At 44.1% G+C, this 27076-nt stretch overlaps 1 protein-coding gene across 2 annotated transcripts in view; it reads left to right on the top strand.

Annotated features, from left to right (window-relative positions):
* LOC128328813 (uncharacterized) overlaps positions 1 to 27076 on the top strand; it is a 162739-nt gene that overhangs the window by 80551 nt on the left and 55112 nt on the right. The gene's annotated exons all lie outside the window — the stretch shown is intronic.

Below are 27076 nucleotides of genomic sequence, written 5' to 3'. Positions count from 1 at the left end.
GATAGCCAAAGGAACCAGAATGGAAGAGACAAAATAATTTTTTTTTAAGCAAGTCTGCATCCAGTCTAGTCTTTTGCTCATGGATGTTCTGCTCTGAGCAGATTCCCCTTTTCTTCTGTAGCACTCTGTTCCCCCTGAAAAGCTGTACCTGAGGGTTCAGCCTCAGGGACTTGGTTTGGGAATCATAGGAGGCAGCAGAGGGAAGGAAAATTGGTGAAAATGGCCCCTCCTGCCCTGCCCTGGTGGAACATAGTTCTGCGAAGAAACAACTCTCTAGATGTTGCCCAATATATGCCATGAAATGAACTAAAACAGACTAAAGAAGTCTAGTAAGCAATTAAATTGACTAAGCAACTCTAATTAAAATCAGATAAATCAAAGTCAGAAAATATACACATATCGAATGATTCATTTTACTGTTTACAGTTAAAAGGAGACCACCCCGCTATCACCAAGCAAACAAACACTCCAGACAATACTAGAATGAAACCTAATAGTCACCTACAAACAACTTGGAAAACTGTCATCTTTATAACTGCCCATATTACATCCCCTATAATATTGCTAAATGTTACTGATTTTTAAATACAATAAAATAAAACAAAATATGAAATTGGTTTATGGGATTTTTATGGAACAGATGTGTTAATGTGAAGGAAAAGCTGAAAAAAACTGATTAGAGAATATACTTGTCTATAATTTTAATTATGTTGCAATCCACCTTGGGGTCTTATGTTTGATAGAAGTATAGAATATGGATACTTAAACATAGAGTGGGGGGGGGATTGCCTTTACTGATTACTTTTGGTGATGGTCTCAAGGATAAACAACTTTAAAAAAAATTCAGTGTACTTCTGTGTTTGGTTGTTGTGCACGCTGGGCAGGGCCTTCTCTGTTGCTTCCCACAGACTTTGGAATGCTCTCCCAGTGGCTACTCGCAACTCAGTCTCCTTCATGGCTTTTAGAAAACATGTGAAGACTTTGCTTTTTACTCAGGCTTTTATGTGATTGTCTCCATTGCTGCTTTTTTATATATTGCATGTTGTTTTAATGTATGTTTTTTAATTTTATTTAATTAGAGCTGTTTTTATATTTTAGCATATTTTAACTGTGTAATTTGTATAGTTTTGTTTTAACTTTTTCTATGTGAACCGCCTTGTGATCATTTTAATGAAAGGCGGTATATAAATTTAACAATAAACAAATAAACAAACAAACAAATCCATAAATTGGAGACTTTAAAGCAGTTTGTGGGCCTACAGGAATCCATATGAGAGCTGCCAACTAAACTTCTCTAAATCAAGAATTGAAAAGGTTTTTTTTTAAAGTAAATTCAAGAGCAATGACTTTAATGAGTCAACAGTATGGCAAGAAAGGTTGGACACATTTCCTGTCTTGTTACTCTGTCCAGGGAGAAATGACTTTATTCCAGTTTATCATACCATCTTGTGAGCCAGATAAATCCCCTGAGGGCTGACCACTCACAGATACTACCTGTGAAGGAGCCATGAAATAGACTGCTGTCTGTCTGCTCTCAGATGGAGGGTGCTAGGACTCAAGTGTCAGGGATTTTGGCTGAGGAGAGCTTAGTGTGCACCTGTGTGGGAAGAAAGTGGTGAAGTAGTGGGAGAAGGCCCCAGGGAGTCACATACAGGACCTGGGAAGAAGAGTAAGAGTGTCAGGTCAGATGGGCCATGGGCAGCAGTACTTGGGGATGTTGGTCCAGAAGCCAGGACTGAGAGCATCCAGAAGTTAACAGGGTGCTGGTTGGGCAGGTGAACCAGGACTGAAGAATCAAGACCCAAGTACACATCAGGAGTCAAGTCAGGTAACACACCAGTGGGGATGTAGCTAGGGAGAGGAGGCCCGTGTTGACCCCTCTCCCCAGCGGCCCCTCGGAGTGAAGGAAATAATGAAGAAAATAGGGAAGGGTGGAGCTGGGGAGCCCTCAGGAGCTGGGAGGCCCATGTTCTTTGAACCCATCTGCTCAATAATAGCGACCCCCCCTGCCCATCAGGAATTAGAGCCAGGGACTGAGACAGGAGTTGGGGGCCAGGAGCATGCAGAAGGTAAAGCGAATGAATCATCCAGTCAGGGGGTCAAGACAGTAGACAAAGTCAGAGCCAAACCAAGGGTCAAACCAGATCAGGAGTCAGAGAGATTAAGAAGGTAGCAGGAGTCACAATGGACCAGGAGTCTCACTAAGTGGTCAGGAGAAGCAACTAGGAGAAAGACAGACACACAGACACACAGACAGACCCCCCCCACACACACACACCAGATCAGGCAAACCTTGATAGTAAGGCAAGCAGTGGTTCCTCTAATTTTTTTTCATCTCTGTGCTGAATGAGTTTTGTTCTGGGTGGCAGTATCAAGGCACTGTGTGCACACCTGCATTCAGAATGGGGCCTTCCTGATTCAGCCTGAGCGGGATCTAAAATGAACTGAGCAGACATCCAAAAATCTATGAGGGCGCGCACGTGCACATGCCTTAGAGGGAACAGTGGAGGCGAGGTCTGCCTCAGCCAAGAAGTCTTTTCATACCTCCTGTTCCAGTGAGAAGGCCAATGCATAGATGCCTGGGGTGGGGCTTGTTCAGAGTTTCAGAAGTCCAGAAGCCTGCTTGCAGGGGCACAGGGGGCAGCAATGAGCAGAGCATCAGAGGGGAGGGGTTAGACTGGAGCTACCTTGCAGGGCACGGTGGCTATGGGCAATGCACTTATGCCTGTGCTGCTGGAAAATGGGTCACTAGGTAAAAGGACTTGACTGAGGGATCACGGCTGGCAGTTGTGAAGCAATTATTTCCTCAACTGATGGGGAGAAGACTAGAATCACTGGGGAGAAGGAAGCCTCCCCTGCAGCACCTTTTTAATGTGGTGATTCTCTTTATTTAGCAGAAGGAGAGTAACTGGCCCTATCCACCCCCAGCACAGTACCTCCAGTGACTGTTGCTGGTGTCTGTCTTATGGTTCTGTTTAGATTGTGAACCCTTTGGGGACAGGGAGCCATCTTATTTATATATTATTTCTCTATGCTTTGGAAACTTTTGTTGAAAAGCAGTATATAAATATTTGCTGTTGTTTTATCTAACTCAGAAACCTTAAAAAGTGTGACTGTCATACCTTTCTTGTCAGACTGGTCTTTCATGGGAGGGCTAAAGATGGCATACTAAGGTCTGTGTGATGTGGAACTACCACCCCAGGGTGAAATGGACACATCTTTAGTGCAAGCAGGGTCTGTTATAGCCAGCCAGTTATGAATCCCAGGGAAGCGGAGACAACCTTCCATGTGGTTACAGTGAGTTTGTAGTTTCTAAATATTTATTGAAGAGTTGCAGATGCCAGTTGTTGGATAGGGTTTCAAAAATGTGCAAGTTGCAAGCTTAATGGCTAACTTGCAACCTGCATAGGAAGGAAGGAAGGAAGGAAGGAAGGAAGGAAGGGTTCTTGAAATATTCAATATCCCCACCCCCACCCCATTGTAGTAAAATTTACTGGTAAACATCCAATGCTGAATTCTAAAAGTGAAGTGTTGGACAAATCACAGAGAAATGAAATGCAGAGCCAATGTTGGTAGTCTGATGTGAGTCATTGTATATGCACAGTTTTATGAATGACACTTTATTCTTCAGTCACATATTCCAGGGGGATGTATTAAGGAAGGAATGTCACCCCCAGCTTTGAATTTCCTGGCTTTTTATCAGCTTGTATGAAAAATATAACGTTGTTTAAACACAGGTTCTTTCATTTGGGGTTATTTAATTTAAATATTGTTTGTATAACTTGACATGTAATAAAAATGCATTAATTGCTTAGGAGATGGATCTCCTAAGCAAGAATTTAAACTATTTTTATTTAAAATTGACTTTGGATATTTTAGCAAGTTCTCCCATTCATCACTGTTTAAGGAATTGTATATGGTAGTATACAGCTTGATAGAAGATTTGAACCATGTTTTAGATCCTCAATGTCTCTTCATAACTATGACACAATACCATAAAGAAAGACCTGGAGGCTATTCTCACAAGCAGCCAAGACCGGGTTAGGGCAGCTCATCCCAGGCTTAGCTGCCTGTGGGAACCCATGGGAGCTGACCAGTGGCAGTGCCTCAGTGGTGAGCCCACCTCTTAAATGGAGTAAAGGGAGTGAGTGCTCCTTTGACCACATTTCCCTGACCATGTGCAGCACCAGCTGCTTTTCGCTGGTGCTGTAACACTGACGGGCACCCGCCCATCGCTGTGGGGATTCCCACAATGCACCGCACACTCACATGGTGCATTGTGGGAGTTTCCAGGGGCCAGGACAACACATCCCAGCCCCCAAACCTCAGCACTCCCTGGGACAGCCAGAGACCGTCTGGATGTGTGATCAGTGCACCCAGCAAGGACTCAGAAATTGTCTGCGGGGAAGATAAATTTAAGTAGCCTTCCCCACCACCTGCCTGCCATCCCACCTGTCCATTCGTGAGAACGACCTCCAGGTCTACTCATTTTTGGTAACAAACAATGAGCAATTTTAGACCACGGGTTTAACACAAGGAATTTGGAAGGAACGTACCAGAAAAGTGTACAACTCATACCTACCTCAGAAGACCCCAGCAAACATCACAAAGACTCTGATACTCCAATACTAGACATACGACTTGAAAGTCAGTTGTATTGATTCCAATGCAATTCAAATATTGTTTACACAGGTGCAGTACCACTGACAGGAATGTGACAGTGTGTGACTGACCCATTCCCCGGGATGAGTGAAGGAGGAGGGGGAAAACCAAGAACATGATCAAAATAGCAGGATCTTATTTTGATTTATTTTATAAATGTGTTAGTCATTTTTCAGCTTTAAAAGTTCTCATGGTGACTTGCAAGAACAAAATATGCAATTCTTACTCTTGTTATAATAAAGTGATGTTAATATTACTATTCTTCTTCAGCTTCAGGTAGAATTATAGCAAGCTGTTAAATCAGTAAGGGAGGACATACCCTTCTGACTTCTTTGAAAGATGGTAGAACTGCGGCCCCACCTGCATTCCAGCAGTCTCAGGTGGGATGACTGGCCATTAAACAGTCAGGAAAGCCATGTTCTCTCCAGGCTCCTTTGAAAGATGGTAGAATTTTTACCTGCCCCTCAGACTGAACAAGATGAAAAGCTGAATCATAGAATCAGTTAGAAGGGACCAAAGGTTAATCCAGTCTAAAGCATGGCCTGAAGAACTTGATTATTTACCCAGTAGGCCTGTGCAAATCGGCAAGTATTCGGTTTGGATTCCACTATTCAAATACTATTCAGTTACATGCTTTGGATGGCCTCTGCTATTTAGATATGATATTTGGTTTGTCCAAATATTCATTCATATAATATCATGGAGATTTTCAAACAGGTCTATAGTTTCTCTTTTTATTTGCTGAAGGAAGGAGGTCCCTTATGTGGGCATGAAACCAGCAACATTTCAAGTAACCAGATTCAGGGTTTTCCCTAAAACTTTACAGTTTTGGAGGAGAAAAAGCCTTATAATTAGTTTTTGTTATTTACCAGTGGAATGAGAATGAGGCGGTTCCCACGATCAGTGGGAACCGCCAGATGGGGTTGAGCAGGGAGAGTGGGCTTAGTCCGCTCTCCTCACAGACGAGCGCCCACAGAGCCCTGGGCATGCAGGGCATGCAGGAACTTCTGGGGGCTACGGGGATCAGGGGCCATGCAGCCCCCGGAAGTTCCAGTATACCCTGCATGAGCATACAGGGCATGCTGGAGAGACCCCCGAGCTGGGAGGCTGATTTTTAGCCTCCCAGTCAGGGGTCTACTCATAAGTTGCCGTGGCATGGAGCCGCACCACAGCAACACACGATCCGAAAGCCCAGGTAAGTGGAGCATTCACTCTGCTAACCTAGGCTTAGGGGAGGGTAACTTTAGCGGGTTACCCGCTTTGGTGAGTCTGGGCTTGGCTGTGAGGCCGGTGGTTCTCACGTGTGGGCGAAATCAGGCTAGGCTCCCTTAGCCCGATTTTGCCCGATTGTGAGAATTGCCTCATTATCAGGGACTGAGGGCATTATGAAATAGTCCCTTCTGAAGATATTATGCCTTAACAATTCAAGCAAATGGGTGCCAGGATTTCTGTGCAGGACAACTTTTAAAACTTTAAAACATTTCATGTGTTTGCTTTCAGGTGGAGTGGAATGAAAATAGCAGGGACCTCTCCTAGGGCATCATGCCTGTAACATTTCAAGCAAATAGGTGCAGGGGTTTTTGTCTTCTGCAAAAGCAACCCTTGGATGTTAAATGTTTTCATTTTTTAATGGGGGAAACTCGAATAGTAAAGTTAATGGCCAGCTTGAGATTTCAGATTTCAAAGGACTCTTTCAACCCCTTCAGAGTTTCCCACAATCAGTGTTTCCCTTCCCTCCTTGTCATTTTCAACGAGTTTCAATGTTTGCCGTTTTAAAAATAGTAGGAAAAAAAGCTTCCAGAGACATCTCTGAATATATTTGGACATGGCTTATTCTGTTTGGAGATATTTTATATGTTTGATTCTCATTTAGATATTTGGTGGAATATTAAAACTGAATATCATCTGAATCAAATATACATCTGAAGCTTCAAACAGACCTACTAAGCAGGCCTGGACTTGGCCACTGACTGGATTGGAAAGTGCTTTCAGCTGTCTACTTCCAATAGCTGAATTATTATTGCTATAATAATACTAGGCATTTATACGGGATTTTGAGTGTTAGGTTCTTCACATATATTGAGGCTGTTCTCACGTGCATTCTAACCTGGGCTAGGGATGTCCAGCCTGGGTTAGGCTGTGTGTGAGAACCACTGAGATCTGGCCCGATCCTGGCAGAGGCAACGCCACCTAGCCCTGCTATTCACTCTGGCTGTTAGCTGAGGTTAAGGGAGTGAGCATTTTCTTACCGCCAGCTACTTGATCATGTGCAAGCATGGGCTGCTTCCAGCCTGGCTGCACACAGAGATGGATGCCCAGAGCGTCCATCTCTTGGGTGAATCTCCCAATGCACAGCGCTTGTCACGCAATGCATTGTGAGATTCACAGAGGCTGGAACAATACTCTCCGGCCACAGATCCCTCTCCCTGCTCCATGCAAAAATGGAGCAGGGCTGCTCATGTGGGAGTGTGGAGAACACTCCCACCACCAGTCCCTTGATACTCTGTGGGGAAGGTAAGCTTTTTGGAACCTCCCCCCCCGCCACTCTCTGCAGTCATGAGAATTGCCCTATTATATTGCTGAAATCCTTACAACAACTTGTGAGCAGAGTAGGTATCATCATCATCTCCATATTGCAGAAAGACAGAGGAAATGACTTGCCTAAGCCCACTGTGATGTGGGCCACCATCTGTGGAGTAAACAGGGACTTTTGTTTTGTAAAAGGATTAGAACTATTGCCATCCCTCCTTGTTTCACACCAGGGAACTTGGGTCTGGAAAATGACAACCCATTTAAATAATTATGTGGGCATGACTGGGTGGAAAGTGTTGTGAGGGAGATCGTCTGAGAGGAATTCTTCACAAAACAAAAACAGGCTGGTAGGTTTATTTGGGTTCTAAAGGAGTACAGGATTAAACAGAAGGAAAACGTACAAGTTTACCATTAAAATAGAATCTCTTTAGGGATTACATTTAAGGACAACAGACCACTGGTAACATTGAAACAGACCCTCACAGAAACAGCTGGCATTTCCCTCAAGGTTTTTCTCCTCAGAGATTTCTACCAGAACGCCCTCAGAAGATCACCTGCCAAATCCCAATCATTTTAATCCTCTCTGTTCCCCAAAGTTCTGTCAGTAGGAGGGACTCATCTGCTGACTGGAAGCTCTTCAAGCCATTCTGCATTAGGGATGTGCATGGAATCGTGGCAGGGAGGCTTGAAGGTGGAGGGGGTCTCCCTTTAAGATTGGTGGAGGGTGCACTTACCCCTCCGACCACTTTACCCCCACTGGTGTCCGTGTTTCTCAATGCCCATCGGGGTGGCAGTGTACCTCCTTGCCACCCCATTGCCCTCGTCTTCCGGATATGACCAGATGTTGCTGCATTGAGACACGGATGCCGGCGGGAGTGGGTAAGTGGTGGGAGGGGTAAGTGGTGGGAGGGGTAAGTGCACCCTCCCCCTGATTTCAGCAGTCACCTATGGATAAAGTGTCATAAACTTTTCTGGCTGCATTAATGTCTCATCTGGGAAATCTGTTCGCAAAACTGGTCACACTATTGACCATTAGTTTTAATACAAACAAAGTGCAAGATAGACTTGTGTTGGGTCCCCCAGTGATGCCCCCTGAATGCCAGTTGGGAGAAAGTCTGCTGGCACGCTATGGAAAGTGGTGGCCAAAGTGGCTGGACAACATTCCAGCCGTAGAGCCAAAGCTGAGGCTAGTCAAGAGGGAAAGCAAGTTGTGAGCAAGTGTGACTCCACTGCTTAAGGAGCAGAGGTTGTTCATAAGCTAACTAGGCACTGACGAGGGGCAATCAACACCAGACCTCTGTATCAGGCCAGAGAGAACTGGAAGGAAAAGAGGTGAGGCATGGGGAGAGATGAGGACTCAGACCCCGGGTGATGTAATCTCTTTCTCTCTAGCAAATGAGGCTAGATTTGGGAATGAGTCACAGGAAAGCTACTTCCCACAACCACCACAATCTCTTATAATCATGCCATGGTCATTGTATTAGCTCTTCATAAACATTATGGCAGACTACTGCTTCTCTTGCCTGCCTGTGTTTCCTAACTTCAGCTAGCAGGTGCAGCAGGCATGGAGAAGGCCATTTCTCTCGGTGGACTCCGCCTGGCATGCTTGGGTCTCATTTCACTGCTTCAGAGGCTGCAGATGCAACCTTGTCATTGCCATTTGTCACACATTTTTGGTGCTCTTTTATCTAACTGCAGCCTCATCGCCCAGCCTGTTGGACTAGAGTGATAGTCAGGAACAAAGCTTGGCCTCACCTCGTAAGAAGCAGAGGTGAAATTCCACAGGGAAAATTCACACATGCATTAATTACTCTGACAACTCTAACCCCAGTCAGCTCTGCAAGGGTTTTCTGGGTTGGGAAAGCTGACAGTGCACTATTGCTATTACACCAAACTAGGACTCACCTTTAGGATGCTGGGCTTATTTGTCTGCCCTTCAAAGAGTCTACATGTGAAGCACATCTGTGTTGTTCAATACCAATGTACTGAACTGCTGCTTCTCAGCAGCAACTAGATGGGTGGCCAACCTGATGTTCTCCAGCTTGGACTACAATACCCATCACCCCCAGATGCCAGGGATGATGGGAGATTGGTCACCCTGTACAAGCACCTAGGGATGTTTTAGCGAATGAATACCACTTTTTTCTTCAAAATACCATCATGCATTTTTCCAGAATATTAATTTAACTTGGTTTGTTCCCTCAAGATATACCCTGGAAGTTCAATGTAACAAGACATCCAGTGCTAAATGTAATTAAGCCTCATGGCTGGCAGAGTGAGGACAATTACTCAAAGTATTTATTTTATTTTTATTTATTTATTCGATTTTTATACTGCCCTTCTGAAATGTCTCAGGGCGGTTTACAATTTAAAACAGAAACCATTAAAAACCAATAACAATTAAAACAAAAATATAAATATGAACACCAATTTAAAAACATCTTTAAAAACAATTAAACTATCAGAACAATTAAAACCCTGAAAATCAGGTTAGAGCATTAAAACAATTAAAACTAATTAAAAACCCTGAAGGCCAGGCCAAACAGATGGGTTTTAAGGGCTCTCTTGAAGGTCAGTAAGGAATTAAGATTGCAAATTTCTTTTGGGAGTGCATTCCACAGCCTGGGAGCAGCTACAGAGAAGGCCCACCTCTGAGTCACCACCAAACGAACCAGTGGTAACTGGAGACAGACCTCCTCAGATGACCTTAACATGTAAAGGGGATCATGTAAAAGAAGGCGCTCTCTAAGATATCTCGGACCCAAGTAGTCGCATTGAAATTAAAAGGAGAAGTTTGGCAACACCCCATTTCAGTGGGGCTACCTTGAGTAAATTGCCTCATCATGTCAGCCCATCTGATAAATTAAACTGAGAGACTGTCTGTGACCAAAGTCAAACCCAAACAAAACAACTTCCACACAACCAAAATTTGGAGCACACACAGCTTCCAAACCAGGATAGAACACAGTTTTTGATTGTGTGAATGACCTCATTGTGTCGGTCCAGGGCCTTAAGAGGGAAATGGTCACCACCGGGAATAGATGATGAACCGTTTCTCACAAGCAATGAGAACAGCAAAAGGATTTGCGGGATGAAGCCCTGAAGAGCTTACCTCCCTGCAGATGATCTTGTCACCTTCCCAGGGCATGGGGCGACACGTCCCAGCACTCTGACCCTCGGAGCTACTGGCAGCAGCCATTGCTCGTGTGGGCAGGTGGTCCACCCACCCACACGAGCTCCAGCTGCTCCCAGTAGCTCCAAGGGTCGGAGTGCCAGGATGTGTCACCCTGCATCACCCCCAAGCTCCAATAATGCACCGTGTGAATGTGCAGTGCATTATGAGGATCCCCCCTCCCGGAGTCTTTGCTCCCCACTCACGAGTAAAGAAACTGGGTTAGGAGAGCGCTTGCTCTTATAACCCCGTTTCGAAGGGTGGCTCCGTAGGCAAGTTTGCCGCCGTTGTACCCTTAGCCAAGTTTTGCATGCATGTCTGGATAACCTCAATGACTCTCACTGGCAGCAGGACCCCTGCCCAATGCCCCAGAACAATGCAAGTGTTCACACTACACTAGTCCTCACAGTGGCCTTGGGAAGACTACAAGTACATCAGTTTTCCTTCTGATGTGATGCTCCACATTACATGCCATTGTGGATGCTTGCAGTTGTAGCACAACAAGTAGAAAAATACTTTAAGAAGAGGATATTAACACTTATTAACAGAAGACCAAGAGACATTTATTTTATTTTACCAAATTGTACAAATGTTTTTATGGCTCTGCTTTTGTAATACAGAATATTTTTGGGAATATGTTTAATGCACTTTCGGTAATCATAAGGTATGATCTTGGACCAACAATCAGAACTGTGCAGTCTGGAGGGTTGCACATGGGGGGTTGTGGTGGTAGAATTGATCCATGAGATCAATGTGTGCAGCAGCACCTGTTATCTGTGATTTCTGATTCAGCCAGGGCTACACATGTGGAAGCTCTTTCCATGCGCAGATCCCCCCCACCCATGTGCATGGATGACTTACTTGGAAGTAGTACGTGTAATTCATTTCAATGGAACATGCTTCCAAGAAAGTGTTCTCGAGATAATTGCCTGAGGTGGAGACACCTCCAGAAACATTTATGGTGCTATCATTTCTTCATTTCAAATGTTTTATGCAACCTTGCCAAGAGTATTTATGTCTCTGTGATCCTTCTTAATACATAATCCTAGTCTCATTTTACATTATGTAATATAAATAAACGTGAGACCCAATTTCAATCCATTTAGCTTGCCAGCATGATGTAAAGTGGCTAGAAGTTAGATGAGAATCAGCCACATGTGTTCGTGTGTGTGTGTGTGTGTGTGTGTGTGCATATGTATGTACAAGCACAAAGATGTGTTAGGCAACCTATGGTTGGCATTTTTCTTTTTTCATAAGAGACCCATCTCATTCCATAAAGAGGCCATTGTCTTAAAAGGTATGATAATGACATAATGGTAAGTTAGTAAAAGTGAATCAGATGTATACAGACTTGATAACTGCTGTCTCTTCATCTTGCTATCTTTTGCAATCTATCAATACACAAATTTTCTATCTAGCCATCCATCCAGATGGTTGACGTTATATGTGATTGCATGAAAGCTCTGATATAAAATGCCTATGGCTTACTGGATTACCCTTTGGCCACATGTTTTAAATTATATTTTTAGAAGAACCATTGCAATCTTGCAACAAAAGAACAAGACTTTATTGTATAACAGGATTGCAGATGTGGAAAGGTGCTCATAATAAAGTCAAAATATTTTTTTTCATTGTGCATCTGGAATGCCAAAGGATCTCTGAAATCACCAGAAACTAATGCTAGACAGTCTTGGGTTTGTGATTAATTTAATATTCAGATAAATGATTCTTTTTTAAAAAAAAGCCTCTGTGCCATTCATCATCATATTGTCATTTATGTAATCCCAAAATGATTTACAAAGTCAAGATTTTTTTCCTAATTTCTGAAACAATATTAGAACTTCAAAGAGTTTCAAATGCAAACATCAAAGGGGTAGTCCAAATCAGAGATTGCTGGCTAAGACAGTTTAGTTCATTTAATATCCTCTGGTTTTCTCAGGGTTAAGTTACAGCATATAAAATTCTTGGAATCTGGTTGAGGAAACAGTACTGTATATTTATTATTTATTACATTATGGGCTCTTTTGTGGGGCAGAAGATTTTGTGGTAGAGAGGATGCCATCTTTTTATATTATCAGATCTGGAATTCTGAATATGCAAGAGACAGTGATGTAAGATAATAGGAAACACAGCTATGTGATTGAATAAATATTTACCTATATGCTAAAAGTAAGCTCCAGTGGGCAACATTTACATCTGAAGGGAAAGCACTGGGGTTTATGTCTGTTTAGTCCAAATGGCTTATGTGCTATTTGACCACCTTCAATTCATGTGTTTTGGCTTAACTAGTTTGTGGATAAGCCTATAGACTACTGTTTAGAATTGCCAGAAAATGAGGGTGGGTTTTTCCAGGTGCCTGGTTCAAACCCCCAGAAGCCTGAAATAAGTAGCGGGGGGGGGGGACCCTGAAAGAATCCAGGAATTTCCAGAGCCTTTAGGCCCTAGCATATATCCAATAATATAACTAGTAAAAGCATGTCTCTTCCAGTGTGGATTGGGCCCTCTGTACCTGCTTTGGAAGCAGCAGTACAGGTCCAATTGATTCCAGGAGATGATGTTGTGGATTGCCTCTGATCGGATGACATTTCTACCTCAGTGTTGAGATTAGCCATAAACTGTATTAGCAAACCGAAGAGTGTCAAAGCTCCAGAAAATATGCTGCTGGGTTTGTGGGTTCAGGTACATAAGATATTGTAATGACAACAATATATGACAAGAACTTGAAAGAAAACTTTCTATTCAAATAATAGTTTACTTTTATAACTTCTAGTACACCATATATAGGCCTTAAAACACAGGCCAAAACATAAGACATATGCATAGAATTGATTACAAAGAGCTTTATGCCAGGAGTACTTTTAAAGAGAATTAGTACTGGTAACCTGCAGCAGAAAGAAAGTCAGATGAGGTGCCCAGAGGTAGCCTGGATCTTCATCAACATTTTGTCCTTTCTGATCCTAAAATTTCTCATGACTACACAGAATCATAACTTGGATTATTCCAGTCCACTCTTAATAGGAAACTAGTGGTCATGTAAAACTTTGCTGCTTTTTCTTTCAGCCTTACTTGTTTGCAAAGTTGTTGTAAGGATAAAATGGGGATGTGGGGAAGATAACCATGTAAGACACCCTGAACTCCTTGGAATAGTGGAGTATAGATAAACTTTCCATCCAGCTGCTACCTTTTAGCCAAAATGCTGGGCATTACCAGAATGATAGGATGTAGCCAGGTTTCGCCTCATTGCAAGTAGAATTTGCAATGAGGTGAATTCTGTGTGATGGTTGGTTTGAAGCTAACTTTAGTGGGGTAGCAGGAAAAGATATGATTGTTATTAATTTAATTAGTAAGTATAAATAAATGGGTTAGAGATGTGTACTTAGATGTGGGTAATTTGAAATATATTTTCAATTTGTAATATATGTGGAGCTGCCTCCTAGTAGCATATTATTCCATATGCATGGAATTTCATGTGGTGCCATAATTTGTTAATTAAAAGATTAATGAGATTGACTTGTATTTTTGAGCTGATATAATGGTAAAGTTATCTGAAAGATGGGTGTCAGCTGTTTGGACAGGGGCACCATTTCTGTGCTTGCCATAGGCACTATTTTCCATAGATACGCCTCTGTTTGCACCTCTCCTCAGGCACCTCAGTACTTTGGGCTACCCCTGTTAGTCAGGATGTCAGCCACTGGTTTTTTTAATACCCTTCTCATTTAATCCTGCCGGGATGTTTTTATGCCCCAAGGTAAGTGTTTCAGAGTTTTTCTGGAGTAAAATAAGTTGGGATAATTAATCAGGCTCAAGTCTGAATCATAAGAAGAGCCATGCTGGATCAGGCCCAAGAGCATCAGCTTGTTTCCCACAGTGGCCCACCAGATACTTTGAGAAGCCGCACAATTAATACATCAAGGCATGTTCCCTCTCCTACTGTTGCTCCCCTACAAGTGGTATTCAGAGGCATCCTGCCTCTGAACATGGTAAGCCTATTGCCGTTAAGGACTAATAGCCATTCACAGATTTTTCTCCATGAATTTGTCTAAAACCCACTTAAAGCCATCCAAGCTGGTGGTCATCACCACCTCCTGTAGCAGGGAATTTCATAGATTGTCTGCTGTGTGGAAAAGTGTACTTCCATTTGTTGGTCCTAAATTTCCTGGCAATCAGTTTCCTGGGAAGACCGCTAAGAAAGGAAGAAGAACTTCTCCCTATCTACTCCCTATCAAGCCAGGCACAATTTATAAACCTAGTTATTTATTTATTACATTTATATCCCACTCTTTCTCCAAGTAGCCCAGAGTTAAGGTAGGTAGTCCAGAGCTAAGGTAGGTTAGGCTGAGAGATATGTGACTGTCCGAGAATCACCCAGAGAGTTTCATGGATGAATAGTAATTTGAACTTGGATCTTCCCAGTCCCAGTCCAACACTCTAACCACTAAACCACATTGGCTCCCCTTAGATACCTTTTGTCTAAACTAAAAAGCCCCAAGTGTTTTAGCCTTACCTCATAAGGAAGGTGTTCTAGCCACCTGATCATCTTTGTTGCCTTCTTCTGCAGCCTTTTAAAGCCTCATCTGAACCTTCAGTCTGACAGAAGTTTCCCTAGCCTTTCACAAACCTCCTTGCCAAGGCTTTTACAGCTTTTTAGCCTTTCTGATGAAACAAAGACAGTCTGAAACCAAGGCTTCGTTGGTGCACAGAGTCACATATTTTTTTAAAATAGAATTTGAAGTTAATTCTCATAAGTGTAAACATGATTTAAACCAACGTATCTAGCAGAGTAGTCCTTTTAAGATTATTGTTTTGTAGAGATTTGGCAGCTCTGGCATATGCCAAATACTGGCCACTGCTCTTGCTCCTGATTTCTGTCATTTCAGAAAAGATTAGCACTCCCAATATGATGGATATGCCTGATGATAAGTTTCACATTCCAGTTGGGAGGGTGTTCACTCTTCATCTTCCAAAAGTCCTGGGAATTTAAACCTGACCACTGCAAGACACACACACTTAACTTTTCGACTTCCTTTTAGATCATGTATCATGTAAGTACAGACTTCATTGTATCACTTGTTGAGCCTGTGCCAAATTGCAGAACTTTTAACTTCCAAAGAAGCTTTACCAATACTTTCCACTTCTATTATCTGCTTGTCTCAACGACTCTGTGGGGATTGCTGTGGTCTCATTATTCGCGAGACGTGATACAGTTTGGGACATGATTTTTTTTTAAAAGTCCCTAAGGGGCCCCCTGACAATTTTCCAAGGCAGTACCATCAGACAGCTCATCTGGTAAATGTGTTTATGTGAGCTACGTCTGGCCCTATAAATCTCATCCCTTGTACTGCAGGGGTCTTAAAGGTGTTTTAGGCTAGCTTGTTTGCTACGACAATTATGTCATTATATACATGGAGATAAAAATGGTTTTTAAGACACTGGCAGAAATGATGCTAGCAAATGAATGGAGAAAGACCACAGCAAAGACAGAGTCTTCCAGCCAGAACATAAAACTCTGCCTGCCCATAATCCTCAGCCAAAGAGGTAATTTTAAATTGTACAGCACATAAAGTGGATTTATAGCAGTAGCAGCATCTAAGCAGCTTCAGACCATCATAAGACAAGGATGGTATTTCTTACATGCTTTTGCCTTGCACAAACTGGGACAAACGATATGGAAAGACGCATACTCATAAAAATGACTGGTTAAGAGCCTATAAATCTCTCTTAATGCAGATCAATCGGTGAGAAACAGCTCATAGCTAGAATAAAAGAGTTTGGAAATCTAAATAGGGCTTATATTCCCCTCCCCCCTTGATTGTATAAATAGTAGGAGGAAATATTCACTGCAGCTTTAGCCTACCTGGATTTCTTAATGCTCAGAGATGAGGGAGATATGAAATGGGTATGGAAGGTGCCTGCACTTGGCTGTTTTGCAACAAGGAGCATCACTATCATAGAGATGGGGGGGGGATGTTGGGGCAGGGGTGTAGCTATAATTGAGCAGATGGGTTCAAAGAACCCAGCCCCCCCCAGCTCCACCCCCCCTATTTTCTTCATTATCTCCTTCACTCTGAGGGCCTGCCAGGGAAAGGGGTGAACACAGGCCCCCTCTCCCCTAGCTATGCGTCTGGTGGGGAGCCCCACAAGTGTCCAGAAGCCACCTGCTGCTTACTTCCCCCCCCCCACTGGTCACTCAGCCTCAACTTGTGCTGGCCAAAAGTGGAGAGAAAGTTAGCTATCATTCTTATCCAAACTAGTCTTGATGTTGGTCATGTTTGATGTGATGTTGGTGATGTTGGTCAATGATATCATGGCATCATCGTTTTCATATGTAAATAGCACTTATGTGAGGTCTTTGCTGGGACCATGGTGGAGGGTACATTGAAGCCCCCTATCCCCAGCATGGTCCTAACTCATGCATTGGGAAATACTCGAGCACACTCGAACCAATGATGTGACCAAAGTCGTATAGTTTGTCCTGTACCAATTCAAAACTGGTTCAATATGAGCCAACTAACAAAGCACATTTGCAAGTTAGTGAAGCTATTCCCACGATCAGTAGAAAGCAGGCTAAGGGAGCCTAGCCCGCTTTCTCCTGATCATGGGAGCCACTGGGCTCGCAGGCGAACCCGGTGATTCCAAGGCGGCTAGCCCGCCTAATTCCCCCTCCCGTTAAATGAGGAGGCTCTCCGTCAACCTCATTTTTGTGCTCGTGTGCCGCTGTGGTGCATGACAACACACACGTAGACCCCTGGCAGCCTCAAGGGTCTCTCCAGAATGCCCCCCCCATGCTCACCCGGGGCATCCTGGAACTTCTGGGGGCCGCATGGCCCCCGATCCCTGCAGCCCCCACTGGCTCCGTGACGGAGCCAGTAGTCGTATGGGCGGCCAATCCAGATGCCCAGGGCTGCAGGCAGGACCATCTGCAAGGAGAGTAGGCTTAGCCTGCTCTCCCTGCAGACCCACCAGAAGCTCTTCTCACTGGTTGTGAGAAGAGCTTCAGTGTCTGAACTGGAACCAAACCTAAATTGTTTATAGCCCAACTTCCTATTTAATTCCTAAAAAGTCATTTGAGGCATTAAAAAAATCCTGGGCATATTTAGCTAATCTCCTGGAATTGTTGAAAATCTTCTACACTCTGAATTCAAATAGGCTATCATCAGTTAAATGCAGCTGAATTCTTGTAACAGGTGTACTTGCTTGTATCTTTGGATTCAAAAGTGTTCAAATCCTGACAGTAGTGTCAATGGTATTGGGAAAATTTCTCCACTGAATGTATGAAATTGCTTTATTCTGTCTTTGATCATTGTTCATCTAGCCCCGTATGGACTTGGCAGGTTTCTCTGCAGGTGTGTTTTCATCTCCAGGTTTCAGGGGCCCTGGACAACCTGCCTTCCAAGGCTCCTTCCTATCTGGATGAGACCCAAGCAGGGGTGTAGTGGAGGGCAGACGGAGTGCCGGTGATTCTCGGCTTCTCTGGCTGCTGGGGTGGACATGGCCATGGGGGCTGTCATGGAGAACATCTGCACACAATCAAAAACTATTTCTATCTAGGTTTGGGAGCTGTGTCTGCTCACAATTTTTGGTTCTGTGGAAGCAAGGTAGAAGGAAAACCTGAGTAGAAGCAATTGTATGGAAGCAAGGTAGGAAGAAAACCTGGGTAGCTTTTCCTCCTACCTTGCTTCCATACAATCACTTCTGCTCACGTTTCCCTCTTACCTTGCTTCCACACAACTGAAAACTGGGAGCACAAACAGCTCCCAAACCTAGGTAGAATACAGTTTTTGATTGTGCGAGTGACCTATGTCTGTCCCCAACACCAGCCCTGTTTCTCTTGCAGTAGCAGGGGCATAACTATAATAGGGCAAGGGGAGACAGTTGTCTGGGGGCCCACTGCCTTGGGGAGCCCCCCAGAGGCAAGTCACATGACTGACTTCCCCAGCCACGCACCCGCCAGGCTTCCTTCAGTTGTATTCATCCCCCGAAACTGATATGAGTGTTAAGACCTGGAGCTACCAGAACAACATGCCTTTCTCTAATACCATTAAATGACTTGCATCGTTCACAGTTTACAAAACCTTTTAAAAAATAATTTAGGATGATGTTCTGTTGTGGCACATTGTGTGTGTGTGTGTGTGTGTAGATAGATAGATAGATAGATAGATAGATAGATAGATAGATAGATAGATAGATAGATAGTTACCTACCACTATTCAGCCTCATTTAAGATTTCTTTACTTCACGAGCTGAGCTTCAGTGAGGGGGTGCAATTTTTAAGTCTTGTTTCTGGGCCCACTCCAACCTTGCTATGCCCCTGTGCAGTAGCTTTGGCACAGGTCTTTTATAACCTGATTCTTGGAGACATTTGGGACTTTATGCATGTAAAGCATGGGCTTTAGCACTGGGCACTGGACCCTCCTCAAGGATTTTCAAATGGACTGATTTTCAGGGAAATCATGCCTATTGATTTTGGCTATACTGACCTTGTAAGCAGAGACCAGGGTCCAGAACACCTCTTGTGAGAAGCCAGTATGACTTCTCTGGCTTCTGCAGGGGACCATTCTGGGTTTGTTGCACCACTGTTAACCAATCAGGCTGCCTCTCGGCAGCTCCATCCCTCTAGGATGCTTTGCTGTGCCTCACCTTGCTTAGAATGCACACACACACAAAGAAGGAACCTCAGCCCTAAAGAAGGATGCAATGTTAACAGGACGTACAATGGAGGAAGAGCAAGAAATTCAGAGATGTTTCCTCTCCTTTTGATCTGTTCCCTTTGACTTCATCTTATTCCTTCTTTCTTTTGCTAAGTGGGGTTTGCTTTCCTATCTTTCTTGCCAGATTCTTATCTAGGATCCTTTGTAAACATATGTTATGACCAGACTATCTGAGAAATTGGAGTTTCTCAAATTACAATTTGTAATCCAGTAACATACTGAAATTATTGTAGGAAATGGGTTCTATACTTCAGCCTAGCATATGACCGCCTCAAAAAGTGAAATTATCCTTGCCCAATATGCTTCCAGCAATGTAATGTAAATGGAGCAGAGCTGAAGGCAGTAAAAATGGTCTTGATGGAGTAAAGGCTTTCCATGGGAAGAGTAAATTCTATAGATTGGGTTTGCTGTATCATATTTTTAAAATAGTTGCTAATATTTGATGCTTTGGTTTGGTTTTAAAGTATAATTGTCATTCCTGATCCATTGGGAACTGGATTATGAATAAAAGTCGATTAAAAGTAAACAATAACAAAAGAGTGTTATGAATGAAGAGTTCAGAGGTAATCTAAATTCTATTAACCTGCTTGCAAAATGAAAGTGATGTGTTGGTAGTAGGAAAAACTGAGGGAACACACAAGCCTAAAACACACATCTGCTCTTTATTGATACACATAGGATCTGCAGAAGCTCCACCAACAACTACAGCTCCCAAAAAATTACGAGGAGCTACAGAAGAACAAAAAGCACAACTAAACAACACAGCACCCTCTGGCATACACACCACACCTCTCCCCTTAACTAACATAGTCCTTCATCCAGTGAGAGGGGAACCCTTTCATGGGATGATGTCTGAAGTCTACTGGTGGATGTAGAAGGTCCAGGGAACTGCACCTTGGTAAATGCCGCAGACAAAGAACAACTATCACTCTCATCCCTTGCTGGCTCTGGTAATCCCACAACAGTGGTGAAGCCAGCTGAAAGGTGGCCCGTGTCCTGCCCTGCCAACGGCTCCGCCAGTGACACCCCGTGTATGTGACAGCACGTGCACATGGGTGTGCCTGGGCTGTGGAGAGCCCTGAGCAAGCTCTCCCGATCTCATTTCCAGCCAGTGCTTGCTGGCTGGCAGTGTTTATTTCCCTTCCTTTCCCTCCAGAGAGGGACTTAGTCCTAGAATAGTAAGCAACTGGTACCTCAGTGCCATCTGCCAACCTGTGGCTAAGCACAGCTTCAACACCATGAGTATCAGTGGTAAGGAACAGTGATTTATTTCCATCATAATGTACAAGCACATAATCAGAAGTCAATAATTTCTTGGGATTCCAGAAAGCGTGCTCATGCAAGGAACCTCTTCATAAATGATGAAGAGGCTCAGCAATAGTAGCCTTTTGTGGAAGGAAGAGATGGTATAAATTGAGTAGCCCTAGGAAAGATAGGTCGTAGATTCCACATACCTTATCTTGGGTGGAATGAACACCAGAACTATCAATATGGCAGCCCAAGAATGTGACACTGGAAGTTGTGATTTCACACTTCTTTTTTAAAAGGATGCCTGATTAATCAAAGCAATGCAAAACTACCTGAAGTCAAGTAGCAAGTTCCTCCTCTGTTGATCCTATAATCAGGACATCATTGAAATATAGCACAACACCTGCAGTTCCAGAAAGCTCCTTGAAATGTTGGAACATTCCTGGGGCCACATAAATTCCAAACTGGAGACACTTAACTTGAAATGCTCCATGATGATTATTTGGGCATCTGTTGATCAAGTTTTACAAACATTTTCTCTCCGGCAAGAACAGCAAGCAGTTGGTTGACTGCAGGTACTGGATATGGATGGGGCCTAAGTGCCTTATTTACAGTTCATTTATAATCTCCACATAATCTCACTTTTCCATTAGGTTTCAGTACTGGCACAATTGGTGTAGTCCACTGAGTCTCTGTGACTGGTTCAAGAACTCCTTGTTTGATAAACTTGTCTCTGTGACTGGTTCAAGAACCCCTTGTTTGATAAACTGTTCAAGCTCCTCCTTAACTTTTTTTTTTTAAAATGTAGGGCAAAAGGCAAATTTCTGACGCACACAAATTTGTGCAACAGACGGATCCAAGTGGAATGACAATGGCTTTCCTTTATAAGCTTCCAGTTCCTCACAAATCTGTTAATCCAACACAAAACACCTTGGGGAATCTGTTTACTTCTGCTAGCTGACCAGTAGTAATGGTGTGAATTCCTTGGACACTGTTCCCTAGTGGTGAGAGCCAGTTCCTCCCTAAGAGGTTTTTGCATTCCTCTTTTGAGTGGAAGCTTCTCTTGGTAAGGAGCCATTCTGCACATCCACATTGCAGCTTCCAGCAAGACCAACCTTGTGTTCATTGTAATAACAGAGAATACATGATGGGCTCAACAATTTGGGAGGAAGCTCCTGTGAAAAGATGCAGTGGAAGGTATCCTTGTTGCTTATAGATACTCCAGACCCAGAGTCAGCTTCCATCTTGCACTTGTGACCATTAATGAATACTGTTGCAAACACTGAAGCATCTTTAGGATGTCACAGATATTTTGAACGTGATACAACTCTTCACTACCCTGTGGACAGAGGCACACCTAAGTAATTTTGGAGCCTGGACCTAAAGGCTTTTGGAAGGCCCACCCCCACCCAGTATTTTAACACATTTTTAACACAACCACACCACCTGGGACAGACTAAAAAGGATTTGGGTTCCCCCAGAGGGAATGGAGCACCTGGACTTCGGCCCCGAAGTCCAGGGGTAAGAGCGCCTCTGCCTGTGGACAGTCAAGTTCATGTGAAATCAGGTGGTGTGACTCCTTGTTACAATTCTTGGTTTCTTACTGATGGACTTTGAACATCATACTCACTCAAAACCTGCATTCCACATCCTTGAGTCTGTACACAGAGCACTGATGCAACCCTTCACAGCCTGAGCAGGGATTGCTAAGCCTGGGTCTATCTGCAGAAACTGCGGAAAGTGCATTTTCTGTGTTCTGCGTACCCTGCTGTCCAGAATGTTCAGCCTGCTTGGTATGGATATCATGTACATTAGTTGCTACCACCTTGGTTGCTGTGACTTGTAGTGATACAGTTTCACTGGCTAATGCCTTTTCTTGAGCAATTGCAAATGTCAAATTTGGCTCAGACAGGAGCCTTCGTTGCAGTGACTCATCACAAACCCCACACACTAAGCGATCCCTCAGCATATCTTCTAAGAAGTCTCCAAATTTGCAATGTTGTGAGAGATTACACAGCTTCGTGATATAAGCAGCGATGCTTTCTCCAGGTTGTTGAACTCGTTCGTACAGAAATCTCTGTACAACTGATGGTGTTGGTGAAAAATGAGTCTTCAGTAATTCCACAAGTTCATCAAAGGTTTTAGACTCTCTTGAAGCAGGGGCAATGAGTGCTCTTATTATGGCAAATGTCTGAGTCTCACAGACAGTCGAAAGAACAGCTCACTTTTGTTCAGGGCTAACTATTTTGTTTGCTTCAAGATAAAAGGAAAGCCTTTCTGCTCATGAATTCCAAGTACCATGCTAATATCAAACTCTGCAATATTTCCAAGAGCAGCCATTTTAGCACAGGATCTGCTCTTAAGAGAGCCACACTTCCAGCTGGTCTTCTGCTCTCAGCAGCTCCCATCTTTGTTGCCAAAAGTGCTGTGTTGATAGCAGGAAAAATGGAGGGGCCACACAAGCCTAAAAAATACAACTTTATTGATACACTTCTTTATTGATACATTGAGGACCTGCAGAAGCTCCACCACTAGCTACAGCTCCCCCCAAAATACAGGAGCTGCAGAGGAACAAAAAGCACAAATAAATAACTCAGCGTCCCCTGGCATACATAACAGAAAGCAATGCTCTTAATGCATTATAATTTATTATAAAACATGTATTTATGTATTTATTTTATTAATTATTGTATTAATTATTAAATTATGTTATGCCAATTTATATCCAGCTTTCCCTCTCCAAAATGGAGGCACCCAAAGCTGCTAACATCCAATTAAAAACACAATGAAAAGTTGTGCCCAAACATGAAAAACCTTGCCCCAGTATTCTGTTAAGCCCAGCAAATCAGAAGCAACAAAATAATGAATAATAAAGCAGCTTGTAAAATTAGACAATCACTGGTGCCAATGGCAGATTTTTTCATTGGGTGCCAACTGATTCTTTTCTTTTTCTTTTCTTTTTTGTTATTTCCTTTTAGGAAATAACAGGGAGGCACCTGGCTCTGGTCTGCAGTGGGAAGGGGTCAGTTGCTTTTTACCATAGCTCACCTTAGGTGGCGCAGCGGGGAAATGCTTGACTAACAAGCAGAATGTTGCCAGTTCAAATCCCTGCTGGTACTATATTGGGCAGCAGCGATATAGGAAGATGCTGAAAGGCATCATCTCACACTGTGTGGAAGGAGGCAATGGTAAACCCCTCCTGTATTATACCAAAGAAAACCACAGGGCTCTGTAGATTCCAGGAGTCAGAATCGACTTGATGCCGTGCTTTACCTTTATCTTAGTGCTGCCCTTAACATCACATATCATTTAGGTTGGGAGGGATGCAAACTGGGGATACAAGAGAAGCTTTGCTTTTTGTTCTGACTGTAGCAGTTCCTGTTGCTAAAGAGAGATGCCTCACTCAGTTGTTCATCTCTTTGGCTGTGGAAAAGGTTGCAGGTGTGGCTGTATACATAGTTCTATTGCTGTGTGTGCATGCTCCATCTTGGATTCCTGGCCTGCATCTGCAAATATCTCTAAAATGGAGTTAAATGCCAATCTAGTTGGCAGAGGCATCACTGATCATTAAATCCCAGATGAGATGTTTATTATAGAATTCACACAAAGATATCTGATCCAGCTGACTTAATACTTGATCCTTAGAGTTGCTTAGTTTCCATAATTTACTTGCTGGCATGAGTAAGAATCCAGTTGGACAGGGTGGGATGGAAGTTAAAATTCTTTGCCACATTATTTCTTTGCAATCTCAGTGTGTAAACATTGAAAAGTAACTCCCCCAAAGCCCCACAATATCAGATTCCTATTTCAGTTACAGCTATTGCAGTTTGTCCTCCACACTGTTTAGTACAACTGCATAGGCATTGAGCATGCATGTGTTGATATGCAGCTAACCTAAACAGTTGGCATTGTGCTGGGGATCAGTTGCACACCAGATATACAACTAACAACCATGATCTAAACTACAAACACAGCAGCTCAGTGAAACTCCAGGGCTCTGACCCATGCTCCACTTTTTATGAAGCAAAATACAACACCCATCTGAAACAGGCAGTTACAATGATGTTTCTCTAGCATTTGTTTAAATGGCCAATAGCCATGTCTTCAAATCTGAAAGATCTTTCATTGTTTCATTCCACATGATGACTGCCTTGGGATTGTTTTTAATGAAAGCCAAACCAGCACAATTGGAGACCGCACAGTGTATGATATCTAAGTATTTCACTAACGTTGGCCCCCTAGTGGGCTGAACCCGCAGAATCACACCCATATAAATAGTGAAACCGGAGAGCCAGTTATTCCAAGTTTTCTCCACTGGCTTCCTTTTGGTGGCCTCATGATCCTTGCAGGATTTGCCCTCCTTGTGTTTCATTTCGGGTTCATGGAACAATAAGCTAAATATGTCGGCATACTCCCCTTTTAGGATCTTATCCTTGGTTCTGGCAGCAGGTGGTCCCCAAGGGGCAGACCACCCGCCCCATAGGGGACATGCTGAGGGGATGGCATCACTCCCATGGGGTAAATGCCTACACTTTCTGTTGTACTTACCTTAGGTGTAACTGCCTCAAACAAGACCCCTCCCCACACCTGCTCCACGGCCCCCTGTGTACTAGCCATGACCCCTGGGATGTTAGGAAGAAGCCTGCTGCCCAAGCCTGGGCTGATGGGGCCCAGAATGGGTTCATGCCCCATCCACCAAAGCAGGTATCGGCCAGGAATAGGTGGGCCACTGGTTGGTACCCTTGGGTGGTGCTTGTGTGATGCTGTCACCTGCTGGATAAGGCACTGAACCATCCACTGAACTAGGGTCCCCGGACCCAGGAACTGCATGCACAGCAGGGATGTGAGTCGGTGTCACCAACGATGCAGGAGCAGGAGGCCCGCTGGGCATGGGTGGTGTCTGTGAAGAATCTTCCTCTTTCATTGGAACAACTGGCGCTGCACCACCTTCCATGGAAGCCAATCTGTCAGACAATGATTTTAGTAACTGTGCCTTTAACGCCCCATGTGTGCACTTCCTAGGCCTGGCAGGCACCCTTGAAGGGCCAGCCCCTTTATCAGAGGGAGCTTTCTTAGCATGTTCCAGGGCTTCCATGAATTGAATAAGGCCCCCGATCTGCACCATTTCAGCATCCTCCTCATCCGAGGATGAAGACTGTGGCGCAGGCTGGTGAGGGGGCCGGACAGGCCGGCTACCAGTTTTGCCCTTTGCCTTCTTGGGAGGCATGACAACCAAACCCAAGCTTGGCTTCCAAAGAAAAGAAACAAGGGGTGGTGGTGTATTGGACAAGCAGGCGAGGCCTAAAGGTCTCCAATACTATGTGGGCGCTTACCCAAGGACACCTAAAGCTAGCGTTACCAACAAAAAAATGGGGAGGACACCCCCCTGCCAAGCCCAGGGACTCCCCTTGCAAACCCGGCAGGAGCTGGGCCAGGCACTCTCTGCACCAAATATTGCCCGCCTTGGGCCTCTGCCTGCCCGCACGAGGCTGAAGCCTAAACAGCCCTCAGCTGAGAGCTGTAGATCCCAAGGGGCTTCCTGGCCCACGTGCTGCTGAGTGGTGGCTCACCGCCTCGGAAGGCCTCTTAGCCCCCCAGGGCCCTCACGACCTGACAACCATTGCGCCAAACCTGAATCGGCCAAAATTCTCTCCCCTCACCGGAGACCGTTCATCCCCTCAGGCCCTAGCGGCCCGCAAGCACTTGGGCCGAAGCCCCCAGACCAGGAAGCCACTGCTCCTTCCCGACTGCCGAGCCACCTCCACTGCATTGCCACCGCCGCTGCCAAGCCTGAAGGCAACCCCCAGCCATGCTATCGACCGCTTGGTAAATTGGAGGACCTGCACTGGCGAGCTCCTCACAGGACGAAAATCTCTAGCCAACTGAATGTTGGGGGCGGGGAGCCGCTGGAACGGCCATGCAATCACTGCACCCTACAGGCCCCTGGCCAATCAGAAGACCTCTAGGGCTTGTGCTAGGGAGTGGGCTGGGACAAACTACTCTCCCTTCAGCATGAGGCCTTGGTAGGGGCATTCTGTCACAAATCCAGTTTACTTTAGCAACAAAGTTTGATGAAACAGTTCATTACCAAATGCACCAGCTATCTATTGGCCTACACGTTGTTCTTGCTCTTGGCATGAGTGAAAGACATAAATTTGGACTCAGCTACAAAGAGGCTTTTTTCCTCCCATTTTTCAGGTTTTTCCATTGGAAAAATGGCAAATATTTCAACAGATTTTTGGCAGTCAGTTTTGACCACCCACCTTCAGAAACTCAGGTTCCTGAATTGATTATTGAATAGTATCAAGCCATTTTTCAAAGCTTTGTTTCCTCTGGTTCCCCATACAGTGTTTGCAAACATTGCCTAATTAGTATAATTTAGTTAAATGAAGCTGAATAGATAGTATCATGACATTTCAGATAATAGCCTACACTAGCATAGGTAACTTAATTTCTGCCTTGAATATCAAAAGTGCCTCCTAAATAATTTTTGAATTTCAACATAACCATGCACATTTAAAAGTAGATTCTTAATTGTAATAGCTTAGAAAGGGATTCTCCCCCCTGCCCACCCCCCCACTCCCTGCCCCCATCTGCTGCTGGTGGGGCTGGCTACTTTAGCTTGACTTATTTTCTTAACAGAAAGGGAAACACAATGCTTACATTCCAGGCATTGCTATGGTGACAGCAAGAAACTGCAGCTGTAGACCTGAAGCAAAAAACTGAGGTAATCTTGAGCCCTGGAGACCCAGTA

The sequence above is a fragment of the Hemicordylus capensis genome, chromosome 6 (assembly GCF_027244095.1).
Source record: "Hemicordylus capensis ecotype Gifberg chromosome 6, rHemCap1.1.pri, whole genome shotgun sequence".
NCBI classification, from domain to species: domain Eukaryota; kingdom Metazoa; phylum Chordata; class Lepidosauria; order Squamata; family Cordylidae; genus Hemicordylus; species Hemicordylus capensis.
The sequence above is the reverse complement of the archived record's forward strand: the minus strand, read 5'-3'. Positions and strand labels throughout refer to the sequence as shown.